Source organism: Bombus terrestris, chromosome 6, assembly GCF_910591885.1.
Source record: "Bombus terrestris chromosome 6, iyBomTerr1.2, whole genome shotgun sequence".
NCBI lineage: Eukaryota > Metazoa > Arthropoda > Insecta > Hymenoptera > Apidae > Bombus > Bombus terrestris.
In genome coordinates, this window is record NC_063274.1 from 4563806 (window position 1) to 4580473 (window position 16668).

The following is a 16668-nucleotide window of genomic DNA, read 5'->3' on the forward strand; positions in this document are numbered from 1 at the left end:
AAACGTGTCTGAGAATGAGTAGATGCTGAGAGATTATACGAGTCTGTGATGAGCGGCTATCGTCATGAACGCGTCAAAGTGATCGTCGACTGTCGCGTTTAACTCTCTGCCACGCCACGTGGTATATACGTATATTATGTATATACTTGTATGCTCTTTACATTTTATATTCTTTCTACTTTCTTTCATTGCGACTAGACTGTTACATAGACTTTTTGATATATCGTTTTATCGGCGATGAACAATTTTATAATAATTGTTAGCTTTTTAGTTTTTTGCATTGAAGTTAAAAGTTGCAAGAAACTACAATTTTTCTTTTTTTTTTTTCCTTTTATAAGCAGACAAAATTTTAATTACAGAATGTTAATCTTAGATTAATAAGTAGCGAGAAAGAAACGTTGGCAGTTAATTTCTGGTTAGTAAGGATTAGAGAAATTGTTTGTAACGGAGAATTAATTTTAGATCTAAAGTAACTTATTTCTCGCGTCCGAGGAAACGTCAATTATAACTTGACCCTCGTTTTTTCTCTGTATTCGAAGAAGATATAAATGCGAACAGGTTTTAATAAATGTAGTTCTTGTATTCGTAATCTGTTTCATTATCTATGAATATCATTAACATATATAAGATCTAGTTATATCAGACGTTATTCCCGTTTCTTGGGTTGATTCTTCCTGCGTCAGTTTTATTATTCGCATTTCTCAAAGACGATTACGATCTTTAAACAGTCTCTTTTAACTAATTTACAAAAGACCATTCTTCGTGTACTTTTACTCGCGAAAAAAAGAAAAAGAAGAGAAGAAAGAAAAAGGAAGCAGTTAAACGGGATAACGTGGAATTAAGTCGGCTTTGTGTTTCATTAGGGAGTCTATTAGAGACGCAAATCCTTTCGAGCAAATTTCGTCAGGCATTAACCGAAGAACATTGGCAAACTTTCGAAACGCTGAATACGCGATAATCCTCTTTCAAGCCGTGGTCGGTGGCTTATAATATTAACTGAACGTAGTCTTTGCGAATATTGTTTGAAATCAGAGATGAAAATGAAATCGCAGACGAGAGATCATTTCCCTCCTATGAATATCTACGCGCAATAACGTGAACTTACACGATACAATATCCGTAAATGGCACGATGATCGTAAAGTAGAAAAATATTACACGGACTTCTAAAATGAAATTGTCTAAAATTTCAGGAACCTTAGTTCATCGACAATCGTATTAATCATTAATTAACCGAGTGTTGCTGGGAGGATTTTCAAAGAAAATTCATGGAACGCCACGCACAGAATAGCGATATAAATAAGTAACATAGAATTTGAATATAATATAAGGCTATAGACGTGGATCTTCTTATGTAGACTAATATTATTTGGAGAAACAGAGCACGCGCGTACAAACCTAACGCTATATAATACAATGTTATCCATGTGCGTATTTCGTGCAAAAAGTTATTCGAGTTACCAAGAATAGAGCATTGAATATTTATAAAGTTCCTATAAAAAATGAACAATTATATAAACAGTTTTACCCGCTCTGCTAGCTCTGGTATTAAAGCTCGTGTCCGGTGGCTCCGCTGTAATATTTATTATATTAATCAAACAAATGGAACGTTTTATGTAATAAATAGACTGTAAATGTTTATGCATTTATGAATAATTTGCATGTGCATAAAATACGAATTGCGCGAAGTAGGCGAAGATACATAAAATATGAGAAGCATAATAGCCCGACAATTTAGCTGATACATTTCTTTATCCTTTGGTTATCTTCATTAAAATATAAATTTGCATAAAATCGTGCTCATTCTGGTATTAAAAATAGTAGACGATAAAAATGCCCATAAAATTGGCATGTTTGTGTTCGAACTCCTATAAATACATCCAATATATGCATAATCTGTTTATAATCGAATGCAATTTATCGAATATACAACGCTTACGTTCGATTCGACTGTTTCGTCGATGACCAATCTCACCAGCAATTACGCAATCGCTATACTCGTTCGACCACAAGGTATCGAAAGGAGAAATGGAAGAAACAGAGCTGGTCGTTTTCCGCTTAATCGTACAGTTTTTCGTTCCATTTAACACTAGTGTTCCTCTACTTACCCAATTCCTTTTCGACAAATATCTTTTCATTGCTCTCGAACGCTCTTTCAGCCGCTTTCTAACCCAATTCCGTGCGTTACTTGCCGTACGACGTTGTATTAGGCAATTCCACGGCCGATACTGGGTCTAGGTCCTTTTCACCGAAGGAATACTAATTTGTTATGTCTAAGCCTGTCGAAAAGTCCATGTGTAATTTGTAAGCTGTCGAACATTTTGATAACTGTCGGATTTACATCTGTTCGGAAATATCTGCGTTTTCGAGTATTCAAGTTCGTATATCGCGTAGATGGTTTATTTACACGAAGATTATGTTATCGAAGAAAATGGATAAAACGTGTTTTAATCGCTGGTAATAAGGTAGCAACGAATAAGATTATAGCAAGTTCTAATCGCGTAAGTACCACCTTATTCATTAGGACTCTCTAAACTCTCACTGTGAACTTTATAGACTCTCACTTTAATGCTGTTTATAGCCTCCGAGATTTATCTGTATATTTATTATCTGTTGGGTATGCAATTACAGCGACAGCAAATTAGCAAAGCATTAGCAGAATCTAGTTTCGCTTTTAAAAATCATTTTCTTGCGTTGTTTGCCAACTGTTACTAGATTACAATAAATTACCAATACGATAGTAAAATTCTACGTTATCATTCTTCTTTAAGTAGCTATTATACATATATTTGCAAACTCAGTTTGTCAATTTCTACCGTATTTCGAACACAATACATAATAGTATCTCGATTCGCTAGAAAATCGTATCAGTTTCCAGAAAAACATATGTTTAACGTTAAATATTAGTATCTAGTCGTGTACCTCTTAATGCAGAGCGTAAGCAGATTGAATCGTGAAAAATGGTCGTAATACGTATATTCCATTATTATCGTCACCACGTCAATGTCAATTCATCCAGCCGTTACTCTCTCGCGATTCGAAATCTTATCGCCAACTTTCTCTTTTCTACGTAAAATACCAATTCAAACTGCGAACTTGTAAAGGCGATAAATCTACCTGGAAAAAAGCACCGAATTAATTTTCGTATCCAGTACGTTCGTACGTCCATTCGTGAAACGACAGATCATTCTCGTTTGGTAACTAACTGATCGGCAACTGAAACCGTAACAGATGTTTCGCAGAGTGTTATACAAGCGACTTGCGAATCCGTAAACGACGTGCAGCGGTTGATGCTTTCTAAGCCGCGTTAATCGTCGAAAACGTTCGAGCCGAGCGAATACACCTTTTTAACGATCCGCGGCGCATTCCAGCTCGTCGTGAACTTTTTGACGTAAAAAATTTCGCAACCGATCGCGAGCTATCCGCGCACTGACGATTACGCAACGGTAGCCCCAGATCGAGGCGCGAGCAATTAGAAACTCCTCTACCGCTGTTCATCGGTGTTATCGGTTTATTAAAGCCGCGTTCACGGAATTTCGACGTTTCTCTGTGGCGTTTCGTAACTCGGCCGCGATTGCGACACGCGAAACGAACCTTCCCCACGGCTTCGATACGCCGCCGATCGATCCTTGTTCGTTGGCAACGCGAGGAAACGATCCACGCCACCGCAATTAACTCGGCAAGAACTGTCCATTGACACGATATCGCATTGAAAGTCACATTTCTTATAGTCACGATACGAATTTAACGAGTTAGCTGGTGCGACCTGTTTGAAAACTTTGAAAAATCTACTGTACGTAAAATGTGTGGCAAAAGGTAAACGATAACGAGTATGACTCGTCAAAAACAGCTAACTGGTTGATACGACTCGATTATGTGAAACGTCTAAAAAGAGATTTCAAACGAAACGCTGTCATCGACGCGATGTTCGTCTTTGATGGATCATAGTCGCGTCTCATCGAAACGACGCCAAAGAACAGCTTCATTTTCGTGTTCCATGTTTTTTTCAAAAGGTTGCTATTCGCGTTTTTTCCCCACCTAGTAGAAAAAGTTGCTGTTGACTACCGGTTTCCGTTCGAAGTGGTAAAGATCAAGGATAAACAAGAAACATATGGCAACAACTCGCCACAACGAACAAATTTTCCTGATTGTTTCATAACGCGTTTGCGTGTGGACTATTTGTCGTCGAGAAGAGAAGTCGCTTCGAAACCAGATCAAAATCCGAATGTTTCTCTAATCGCGTTGCTTCACCTTGGACAAGATAATGTTTCTTTTCTAGAACTTGATATTTCCTGTGTACTGTGTTGAACATGTGGCAACAGGAGGGGGAGAACATCGGTTTCTGGTTGTTGCTTCGGTGAGGACGCAACTTTAGGAATTCGCGGTTGATGAAAAAAGAGACGAGGAAGAAAACGGGTAACACGGTGGTTTTCACGAAACCACGGTTCAGTATCGGAGGTTCTAGTTAGTAATTAGTTAGCGTGTGGCGCAAGGCGAATGGAACGAAAGGAGAAAATGTTCGCCTTGGTTTTTTTTTTTTTTTTGCGAGTTACCGTGGAGTTAGAACAGAGATGGTGATTATGGGTCTTCTCGTTTCTTCCGTTTTATGGCTTTGTATCGTATAGATGTAATCAGTTATTAACTATGATTGTTATTGAGACGAAGAATATTTCGTAAAATGCTGATACGTTATCGAGGAATATCGAATAATCATTTAAATCTTCTTTTAATAAATATAGAATATAGTTATTTAGGAAAGAAAGAGAAAAATTAAATTTTACTAAATATATCGATACGATTATTATTTAACAAACAATGCCATTTTATTATCGTGCAAAAAATAGATTCCAGTATCAAATAATTGAAACATCGTCGAAATCAAATTTCCGGGAATTTTTCTAAAATTTGTATTATTTCCAAGATAATAAGAAAGTGATTTTGGATGATCATTGTACGATCGCAGATAAATAATTTCAAATAATCTTAATAGCGGAAGCATACAAAATGGATCGTACACGTACGTGCTAGTTCAACGAGGTGTAACATAACAGTTCTCAAGACATAAGATTGTTTTAACGCATATCGGAAATAAGATTGAGTAACAAGTAGGGGGCTGATTTTTATGGATAAGATATTGGCTCAGTTATGAAAAAAAGTGAAACTTTTGCTTTTCTTTTCTTCCTGCATACGTATGCTCGTTCGTTAAAAGGATATACTATGCATTGCTCTTAGTACGAAGATTTCGTTACTAAGATTTTATAAATCGACCATATCTCGAACGTTACGTAAATTCGATGGAACTTTAAAATACAATCTTTCATTTTCTCAGAACTTCCTTTTCGCTTCGGAGATACTTCAACATATTTCGAAATCGCTATTACTGGCATTATAGCCCGACCTAGTTAATAGCATCGATGTAAACATCAACAAAATAATAAAATACTTCGTAATTACTGCTTATATAAGCCACGTAGAAGTCAAATTGATTAATTTCAGCTTCTTAACGCTTCTTAATTTCGCAACCAGTGTACACACATTGATCTCTATATATCTATATATCTATAATAACGAATAATTGAAAGAGAAACTAAAGACGCGGAGAAAATGAAATATCGAACAATTTTTTAAATAATCCGGATAAGCGATTAGATCTTTAGAAATCAAATAATCGATCAAACCCTCGATGTTTCTTTCAAACGAAACGAGTAAACATTTTTCGATTTACACGGAAGGAAGCTTGCACAACGCCCGTGAATTCGTCGACGAATAATTTCAAACGTTCCTATCTCGATCTTTCTGTCGCTTTTCCACCCCTGATTCTTAAGCTTCCTTCTTGCGTAATCAAAGGTCGACGTTCGCAAAGACGAACAACATTTAGCGAGCGTTTACGGTTTCGATTTATCACGAGAGTTGCGCAAGAGGATCGCAAAGATGATCGCATCACCTTTCTCTGGCATAGTGTCGTCTTTTTGAAACGTCCTCGTTAAAACCGCTAGAGTCTCATATATCGAGATGTTGCACCGCCGAGTGCACCCATACAAACAAACCTTTACGTCTAACGCGATTCTCCTAACGGTCGGATCATTCGTGGAAGGTTGTCATCCAGTGATCAAGTTGTAGCAGCAAGCTGTCGTTCGTGTAAACCGCCCCTAAAGGGCTTCGTAAGTCGGTCACATTAACGCCTACCATAGCGCCAGCAGCCAAATATCATTTTAATATGTTTGCTATGTCGTATTTAGCTGCTTGTGGTTTGAGTCAGATTCGCTACGCGCACGGTCGACGAAATGCGTAAACATACGAACAGATATTGTTAAAATACGTATTTTACGAAATTTTACGTGCGAAATATATGAGTTATCTCTTTACATAAAATGTACTCGATTACAAACACGCGTATATAACTGTACATTGTGAGTAGGTAAAAGTTATATTTGATATAACTCGTCGCCTTATGGTCGTGTAAAAAAAGACGTTTTAAACGAATTACGTCGTATTTCAAGAGACTCGTGTTCGAGTAGATGTAATTTAATTTTTGTACATCTTATATTTCCTAAGATATCGAGTGAGACGAGTGACATTGGGGTTTCCCGGAGCTAGTACACACTTTTTAAAAATGTTAATAAAGACTGTAAACCGATAAAACGAGAAATTCTGTTGGGGCCTGTAACATTGGTCACTAGTTGTCGTTGAACATCGGAATCAGACGAAATATCGTAATTGTGTCGGTTACTTTTAATTTTGATTAATTTTCGTTTAGTTGGCGTATCGAAAGTTTTCGTCGTTCGATTGCTTACGTTTTTCCAAAAGGAGAGGAAAAAGGAGAAAAAAAAAGAAAAGACAGGAAACGAAACGAAGGCAGGTAATGAGATTCGTTGGAGAGTCAGACGTGATATTTATAAATTAGACGAGAAAGCAGCCACGTTACCCGGGACTTCCTTAAATCCTTAACTTGGCGACGAATTTTATATGTCGCGTGTCGTAACGCTCGCTTTCACTTAACGCGATTTAATTCGCGTATGTACTTTCAAGTGTACCACGACGCTCTCTGTCTCCGATTGTATCATTTCTCTGCCTTCGATCGTTCGATTATGCGCGCGTGCGAGGTAATATCCGGCGATTGGATCAAGTTCAATATGTGTACACCCCGCGATAAAGAGATAGCAGCGTAGCTTTCAAATTTAACGTTTCCACAGCTGTTACGTAATAAATGCATTGAATTTTGGTGTTCGATGATTCTTGATGCGTGATACGATCTGTTAGCATAAAAATTTTTACGATAGAGCGTTGTTTCTTTAGCTGTACTCTTGTAAACGGTTTTACTCGTTTGACAGTGAATTTAATTTTATCGTGGAAGCGATAAGAGACAGGTTGAAATTAGAACGACGCTATCAAACGTCATTGGCGATGGTGGGGGTACAAGAATGGGCTATCGGTAACTCAGCGTTTTACATGTACGCGTGTCTCTATGTATTTACACAGCGTTACTTTCACTTGGCGCGATTCATTTTCTGTAGCGTGATGCGCATGCGCGCACGAAACTCATTTAACTAACGCTTAAGGGTGCGTTTCCATTTCCACGTTGAACAATCGCGAACAAGCGTACGTATAATATTTCGTTCTTAGGAAAAAGATATTTTTCGATTGTGGTGTCAATGGTTATTTCCAAGTAGCTAATTTTTGTTCAGCCGATTTTGAATAAGCTCAAAGCTTATTGCTAGAAGAGAAGCGATAAAAACTAACCTTTTTAAGAATCGGAAAATTGCAGATTAAAAGTAACTATTTCGTCAATTATAAATTTCATATAAATCAAACTTCTCTATTCATCCTCTTGAGAATATTACCTTGTGGTAATATAATTTTTAAAATCGACTCAATAAAGTCTCTACTACTCGCGTACAAATTTCGTGTATATCGAGATTTCAAGAGGAACAACGATTCCCTTAAGCAAATAAATATTCCGGTCGTATTCTTTTATCGTATCGAAACTGTAGTTGATTGTACACGGAAACAGAGATGATGATATTCTTATTTCTCCAAATACGAAGAAGTTTGTTTCGCAGAAAACGATAGCGCAATTCTTTGAAAACGTTTGTACGCGTTTGCATGGAAATTTCACGGGAGACGCTTTAATCGAGCAAAAAGTTTTGTCAACTCGACGACGTTAACCTCTTTCTTTCTTTTCGATTAGATTCTCCTCGCTAAAATCTATTTTCTACGTTCGTAACGACGACATCCGCCTATGAGCGTGATTCGAAAATAGAGAAACCGAATTCGAGGATTCGACGAACGTTGTCGCGTCGGCATGCGACGCGTCGCGCCAGTGGAAACGAAGCTTAACGTTAATTAACGACGTAACGCGCGTTTCGATCGAAGCCGAGAGATTTCGAGCGGGGAAACGTAGAAAGGAGGCGCGAAAACGCGCGACGATGAAGTCATCGTGGAACGTTAAGTAAAAGCGTGCGCGCTTTTGCCTCACGTGTGCTGCACGCAGCGAAAAAGAAACGAACGTGCAACTTATACACGACCGACCTTGTGCCAAATGTCGTTTCATCCTCAGTCAGGGACGCCTGATCACCGATTGGCTATTACGTATATCGCCTTTTCTTTTTTCCTTGTTTGTTCGTGCGAAACACGACGGTCTTGAAACTAGCCGTTTTATTGCTAATTCTTTCGCATGATTTTGCCAATTTAAAAACATACGCAAGTAACCAGCGGTAACATTTTTTCGGTCTTTCGAACGATTTTGGTCATCCGAGAGTAAATTTGGTTTTTTAAATACGTAGTACATAATTTAGTATAGAAATGATATCTTCTTTCTTATTTTTGTGATTTTAATGTAACCAATGAACCGCGCCCACGTCTTTAGTATTTTAGATTCTGTTTGACAAATTCGTGTGTTTCAGAAGTTCTATCGTCTTCCTAGCGTTTTTCCAAGTCGTTAACAATTCCTTCGTGTCCATTCTGTCCCCTACCGTTCTCCTGATATTCGGCTGTGCTAAAATTAAAGCAGAATTAATAGTTCTGGGATATTTGTTCTTAAATTCAAACGAGACAGCGAGGAAGGATACTGCTAGAATCTAAATTTAAAATTTAAAGTCTAGAATTTAGTATCTAAACAGGATTAGTCGAAGATAAGGATAAGAAGGCTTTGTACGTGGAATTAGACAGTTAGCTTTAATTTAAGCGAAAGAGCGTGGATAATAGATGCTAATCGGATCCTCTCGCCACTGATCGTAATAATAATTTTTATTAATAAAATCTCCAATAGCAAAACAATTTTTGTAATATAATCTACGTAAGAGGATATCGTGAAAAAGTTGTTTAAAAGCGTAAGGAAGGATCAACGAAACTTAAACCGTAAAAAATGTTCTGTTTTAGATGCCCGAAATTAACATTCTATACGTTCTTCAAGCAGTCTCGAAAGTTTCCAAATAGATAAACGATTTCGTTCTCAGGAACGGAAATCAAGTAGAAGAGGAGAAAATTGTCGATTATGCGGGGCATTGACGCCATGACCTCATACTTGAAGTATTTTCACCATAAATATAGTATTCCAGAGGTTGTTCTCCGGGATTATTGCGTTGTTAATGTCGCTTTTGGAAAAGAAAGTTAGATACCATTCACTTTTTAAATGTTCGTTAAAATTCTGATTACGTTAAAATTATCGGGGGATATTTTTAACATTCGTGACTCATTCTATCTTCCACAGACTAATAGCTCTTTCGACATCGGCTATATTTTTCCATAGATATTTGAACGTTTCATTAATCGTTTCATTAATTCATTAATTGAATTCTTTGGACGCTTAGCTCAGCGTCAAGCTGTGCTCAGACTTCTAACTTCTTCCAAAAATTGCTACACGAAAGCATGATTTTACCTGAGACATCAAGGTCTGTAGCGTTCGCCATGACAAAACGGATCGAGAAAGAGAAAAATCCAGCGTACACGATTCACCTGTGCGTATGACGACGCGCGTGAATTTATAACTCGGCGGAAAGCGTAGAAGCCTCTCAGCTCTTATTTCATACGGGCGACTCGCGAGCACGTACGTTGCCTCGTGCGAGGTAAAGCTACGCGCGAGCAAGACCTACGCAGTACCACGTGCCTTCGTATTTCATCGAGTTTTCGTTATTCAATTGCGTCACGTGCTACCCATGGAGCCTTTGACTCGGTTCTAAGCCGCCACGAGATGAAACGAGAATATTCTCGTGTCCTTCTATCTTCGGAATCTAAGCTGTGTTTAGATTGTAGGCTGTAGATCGATAGAGAACCGGTAGTTTCATTTCGTGGCGAATCACCGACAGGATGTTGAAAACCTTCAACCTTCAGAGACCAATCGCTGTCTGTTACTGTTAAACAAAATTGAATTAAAAGACGGGGCAAATATGGTAGAACTATAGCGTACGGCGATAGGATGGAATGCAGGTATCGAAACAATGAAAAAAGTCGGCGTACAAGAATATCGTTTGACATTTAATCTTCAAGTTAGAAACGATTCAATGTCACGATAGAGATACACCGATAAAACTGCGTAGAATCAATGAATCGGATGACGAATCTTTCTCTCCGTTTCTCGCATATTTCACGCTTCTTACTCTGATCTCAGGAGATCGCCCTTTATCCACTGAGAAGTAGAAGTAAAAGGTGAGACAAAATAAATGCTACAAGGCTAAACACAAGCCTCCCTTCGCATAGCTTGTAGAAAATCGTAGAAATTGCCAAAAATTCACAGCAGTAGATTCGTAAAATCTCTATGAAGAGCTACAGGAATTCGTCGTTTCGGCTATTCTGATAATTCCACGTGGTTGTTAACGATATCAATTGATAATTGCCGACCAAGAATAAGAACTAATAAAATTAGTAGAATATTCAGTTAGCGTCTATTAGCGTCCAAGGTGGCCGTCGACTTGTCTTTGACTAAAAAGCCGAAGATCCCGCTTTTCTCCTTCTTGTTTCCTCGTTTTTTATCTTCTTTTCGCTTACATTTTTTATTCATGCTTATACGCACCTGACATCGGCGGAACAGTGAAAGCCACTCTCATCGTCGTTCGATCCAAGATACATCGCGTCTATCGTAAAGCCCCTCCTCTCTCTTCATTGAACTTATTTCCGAAATTGCGTTATTCGGGTCAAACGTGAACTGTACGTCCAAAAGAAGCTTATTTTTATTCCGTTTCGAGCGAGTCTCTTATTTCTTCCTTTTTCCTAATTTTCCTTTTCATTTATTTATTTATCTTATCGTTGTTGCTCTTGTTTTTCTTACTTCGTCTCGTTGTTTTTGATTCGCGTGGAAAGGAGCTCGAGCTTATAGCATTCGCCTGGAGACGCTCGAAGGCCCGTTCTCGTCGACGAAATTGTCAGAAAAGTTCAGTTCAATTAGCCCGTGATTTTCTCGATGCTAAAACACGACCCGTCGTAACTTTCAGTCAGTTTCTCGTTAAGTTTGTCGAGTACGTAATGCTTCATGGCTGGAGAAAATTGCTTATAGACGCTTTTAACGGCTCTCTTGTTTTGCTCTCCTGAACCGTGGTGTATTTTCATTTTTCTACTTTACGTTATTTCACGAGAATATTATCGTACGTATTATCGCGTAAATTATTTCCTAATATTTGTAAATTATCGAATAAATTATTTTGCACGCCGGTTAGATTAACTACGAGATTTCTGCGATGTACTGCTACCGTTGACGGCTATTAAAGTTCGTTTTCAAGAAGGTTAAAACATAATCGGAACTGCGAGCGTAGAGATTTAATTCTCCGTTACAAAGGAACGGGCGCTGTATTAAATGGAGTGTGTGTTGAGTGTAAAAATACGCACAATGGTCTTGGAGGTGTAGTTATTTCAAGGAACGAACGATGCCTCGTGATACGTGAAAGCTTATTTTTATCTTTTCTGAATTCGCGGAAATAGCGGAGCGAAACGAAGCAACAAAAATTCCAATTATGATTCCATTTAGAGTGCAAGTATCGTCTTTCTGGCGTCTAATTTAATCATTCGATTCGATGGAATGGAATTCAGCCAAAACTCGATAGCTTTTTCGTCTAACTATTTCCTGTCAGCATTTATCAACTTCAATTACCGACAAAGACGATGTAACTCCGGAAAATTAACATTTAATCAAATAAATGGACACGTATATCGTGTCTTCTAAAGTATTCAGTTTTTCGTCAGAAGAAAAGTTACGCTAATATTGAAATAACCGACGAACTATTTGTGTATATTTCGTTGGAAAGCTACACCTTTTCTATCGATCGACTTACAATTTTCTTCCGAAACCCTGCCATTTAATCTCCAACAAAGGGTGACATTTGTCCCGATTCATCGTCTTTCTTTATCAAAAATTCTTTTTATCAAAAATCCATAATTAATAGCATTCTTTTCCAAAGTCACCAAATATGTATATAACAGGTACAGAGGTAATATGTAAGGACGATCATCGAAACCATCGAAACTTTCCGAGCTGAACCGGATAGAGTATCGATCTTAGGATAACAATCTCAATGGAATATCAATGTTTTCCACGAGTGAAATAAAACGACCGTACGACACGATACCTTTGAAAATAATACCTTGTGCAAAACTCTTGGCATTACGGCTACCACTCTTTCCCCTCGTTCTTCTTCTGTAAAGTCATTAACAGTGTCATCAAGGCTTAACGAGACGCAGCAACAAAGCGTGGCGCGAGTTTATGAACAAAAGGCAGCTCCGATTGATGTTACCTTTCATGTTTTGCCGTGAGTAGGCATACAGCGCGAAAGGAAAGGTCAAAGAATTTTCTGAAAGGACTCGCGAACGCATGGTCGCGTCGTCGACGACTGCTTGCTGTTTCATCGTCATTTATTCGCTCGAAAGCGAGGTACCATTCACGAATCTGATGCGATGCGTCGTTAAACGCCGAAAGACATTTTAAGGGGGTACACCAGCTTAACTGTTTCAAAAATTCCAACTTTTTCTTTCTAATTTTCTCATAGTCTTAGAATATTATTCTACTGTTTCGTATGACTCTATATAGTCCACAGAAATTGCGCTAAAATGGTTTATCAGAGTTCAAATTCCTGACGAAGTTACAGGGACAGACGCGTTCAGGTTCAGATCTTTTAGAAACTGTGTTTCTTGACTTGTTCGCTGCGAAATCTTCCGAACTACGTATCCTATTTTCTTTGAATTTTCAACGTGTTCTGCAACGTAGGATTTCCATCGTATCCCGATTGTTTGATTTTTTTCAAACGTTTAGAGTCGATTAATTGTTGCTAAAAAGAATTAAAAACTTCCTTTTTCCTCGGTGTGTTGCCATGTGGTTTTAGATGGTCGTCAGGTTATCAAGTTACATGGATATCGCACGAAAATATTAAACGTTTCATCGTAGTAATCATTTATGGAAAACAATTTCACGTAATTGCCTAAATTCGCTGCTAAGAGACTGCTATCTCCTCCGCGTTTTTGCATATGTGATGCAATCGCTGTAACGTACATTCCTGTCGATCGATTCCACTCTATAAATGTACAGATGACGCGGCCACCTACGAGTTTTCGTTCAACAGTGGATCACTGCACTGTTTTGGCCTCCGCACGCGAAACGGCCATCGCCGTATGGAATGTAATTAAATACCTTTAGCTCGAATTTACGTTTCAGATTTAATCTTCTTGTTTAATCGTGGTTTCTTGGTAATGAGTGTCTCGAACATTTTACGTTTTCTTTTATCTCGTTTTATTTTCTCATTCATGATCATTTCTTTCATTTTACGGCTATTTTTAACGTGGAAATTCTTTTGTTAAGCAGTTTTGTCTTCTCTTGGTCCTTTAATCGTTTCCTTCTATGAAGCGGTTTTTATTTCTCGAAATTCCGTTAATCGGAGTTTTTTTTTACAAAGACCTCATATTTAAAGTTACGTCACTGAATTTTTGTCGATTAAAAATAGCTTCAATTTGTGAAAGTTAAAAATGCTGATAATAACTTGTTCAGAGTCTCCTAACTTACGCCTTCCATCTCTTTGTCTGATCCATATCTTCTTCCTTTTTCGTCAAGCGTTCCACGGTTACGTCTCCTTCATTTTTCTTTATTAACACACGCTTGTACGAAAATTTGCAAATCCTTCGTAAAATAAACGCTCTGTTACGAATAAAGAATCAGCCAACGAAACAATCCATCCTTCGGCACATGCAGCACGATTCATTGGAAACCGGAATAGTGGAAAACGAATTGCACATACCGATGATGCTAATGCAGTATTCCAGCATTCTCCAAATTTTCCTCTCATAAAACAAAACGCACCCCCTCGCGATTAGAGAAAGGCGACCGCGAGGACACCAGTCCCCCAACCAACGATTCTCAGCGCAACATTTAAAGCTCCCAAACAAAGTGGAATAATCGAGCGCGATGCTCGAAATGCCAATCGAGCGTTCGTACATTCTCTGGATTTTCCACGCGTGAAACGATAGAGTACACGAGGATTCCGTTCGAGCTGGCGTATCGATACCAAAATTCGCCGCGTTGAAACGTGAATCGTGGGATTTGATAAAACCGCGTTCGCACAGCGCGATTCCACGTTTGAGGGAATGCAACGTATGCGGCTGCTGAACGATTCTGTTCTCGGCTGGTCGTGGCTTTAAGCACCAAAATAATTCGAAGCCAACAGCTCGAATAGGTGGGCGAGTTGGCAAACAGATCGAAAGGTAATCGCGCGAATCGCAAGGCCCCGATGCAACCGATGCGAAGCGATTGCGATTTTGTAAAGGCGACACCATACCGTTCGGTAGCCTTACGTTTCGAACAGATCACGTTGACGAATTATCCGCTTCTGTGTGCATTGAATTACTACGGCCATAAATCTAGCGAATTGCAGAGCGTGTCACGACGATGTCGTATCGCTCGTGTGCATCGGGTCTGACTGACGTCGTTGAAATTAGTCTCTGCGTTTATGACAGAAACCATAGTCTTAGGAAGAAGGTGGACCTCCCGAACCCATGATCGTTGTTAGACAATTTTTTATATTTCTTTATCTTGGTTATGGAACGTTGAACTTAGCTTAGATGTGACTTTAGATAAAAAAAGAAAAATCATCTCGCGTTGTTAGGGTCGTTAATGTCTTGGATGAACTCTATGCAGACTCTGTCCGAAGAATTCCTACTTCCTTCCTACATTACGTTTGTATATTTACGATATAAGATACTGGAATGAAGCTTAATTAAAATGAAATTTTCAATTTTAGGGTTAAAGAGGTTTCTAAGTAACGAGCGATCTACAGATAATCGGTTAAGACACACTGTAGCATTTTCATTACCTCAGTCGGTCCTCTTAGATTAGGAACTGGAGATTAGTTCTTTTTATTCGTAGTCTTCCTCGATTTTCTATAATAGTAGGATTTCCAGTATCCTTTGTGCATCTTCTGAATATTTCAAAACATTACTAAAACAAGAACAAATTAATTTGGTAAATTAAACCATCTGGATTGCCCCTCTTGTAATTTATATCTATTCTATAGTCCGTTAACACGAATATCTCTTTGATTAAAAAAGAAGTAAAATTTTCATTCGAATACAAGTATCGTCGTATATAATATTCAATCTAGTGTATCGATGGTAGAACTTAGGGAATTCTACCTTAACGAATTTATCTGAACGAATACTTGGTTCCTCAGCTTCTCGAGAAACCTGCATAAAAAGTGTCATCTTCGAATTAGCGAAAAAAAAAAGAGAAATAACAACTTGCAATGCGATTAAACCGCGCCAAATTGTCACATCTGTCTCCATCCATCGAATCGCAACCTTCTCGTATAATACGAAAGCGCAACTCCGTTTGTTCGCATATACATTAGCAACAAAATGCGATAATGCAACATTAATAAAGCTACAATTTACATAGCGCGAAATATTGTTTGGCGAAGTTGCATGTTGTGTTCACGTGTCTCGAGCGTACATTTATAACTGCTGTTTTAATAAGATGCATTGCAACAGGACCTTATCGCGATTACATACACGACTTTTAGCTCGAATCGTTTAACGGTGGTATGACGTTGTATGTTGTAGAGCGAGATGCCGTATCGAGCAGGATTTATTTGAAGAAAACCAACGATATACGTACAATTTTCATACGAATGCAATATATTGGATAAATTATACAGCGCTCGACAATATCGTAACTGCTTTATTACAATATAGTTTTTCTAGTCAATTTATCTGACATCTTGATCGATGATCCAGCTGGAGATTACTACAATCTTTAAATTACTTTTATCGTCGTTATTTTTCGATTAGTAAAGTCATATCCATTTAGCTATATTTAATTTATTTACTTTAATCTCACGGTGAGATTGTTTCTACCGAATTTTACAGAATTCTTTTCGCTTTGAATTTCTTAAATTCTCCTTATATTTGGTCGTATTCATAGTCGTAAGAAAAAAAAAGAAGAATGTTATGGCTATCCAGACTGTGATTCTTGGGCTTCCCTTCTACAGTCTGAAATCGCTACCGTGATTATCGCCTTTTTATCGAGATTCTGATAACGTAGACCACTCGAGGCGGTTCTTTGTCAGCTACATCGAATACAAGCGTCGTTCTCGCGTACAAAGGGATTTGTACAAAGGAAAATGGATTCATTCCTTTGAAAGTGTGCGCATTTCGTACGCTTGCTCTTTTAAATATGGAATTTGATATTTGTTGACACACGCAC

The 16668-nt window shown here is 38.2% G+C and overlaps 1 protein-coding gene and 1 long non-coding RNA gene across 2 annotated transcripts in view; one reads left to right on the forward strand and one right to left on the reverse strand.

Annotated features, from left to right (window-relative positions):
• Positions 1–16668, forward strand: part of LOC100650279 (RNA polymerase II elongation factor Ell) — a 144709-nt gene that overhangs the window by 112059 nt on the left and 15982 nt on the right. The window lies entirely within an intron of this gene.
• On the reverse strand, positions 391–3847 carry LOC110119356. The gene is made up of 3 exons (XR_002307771.2): positions 3206–3847; positions 2922–3116; positions 391–2278 (listed from the first exon to the last, which is right to left on the reverse strand). It is a non-coding gene; the product is annotated as an uncharacterized LOC110119356 (long non-coding RNA).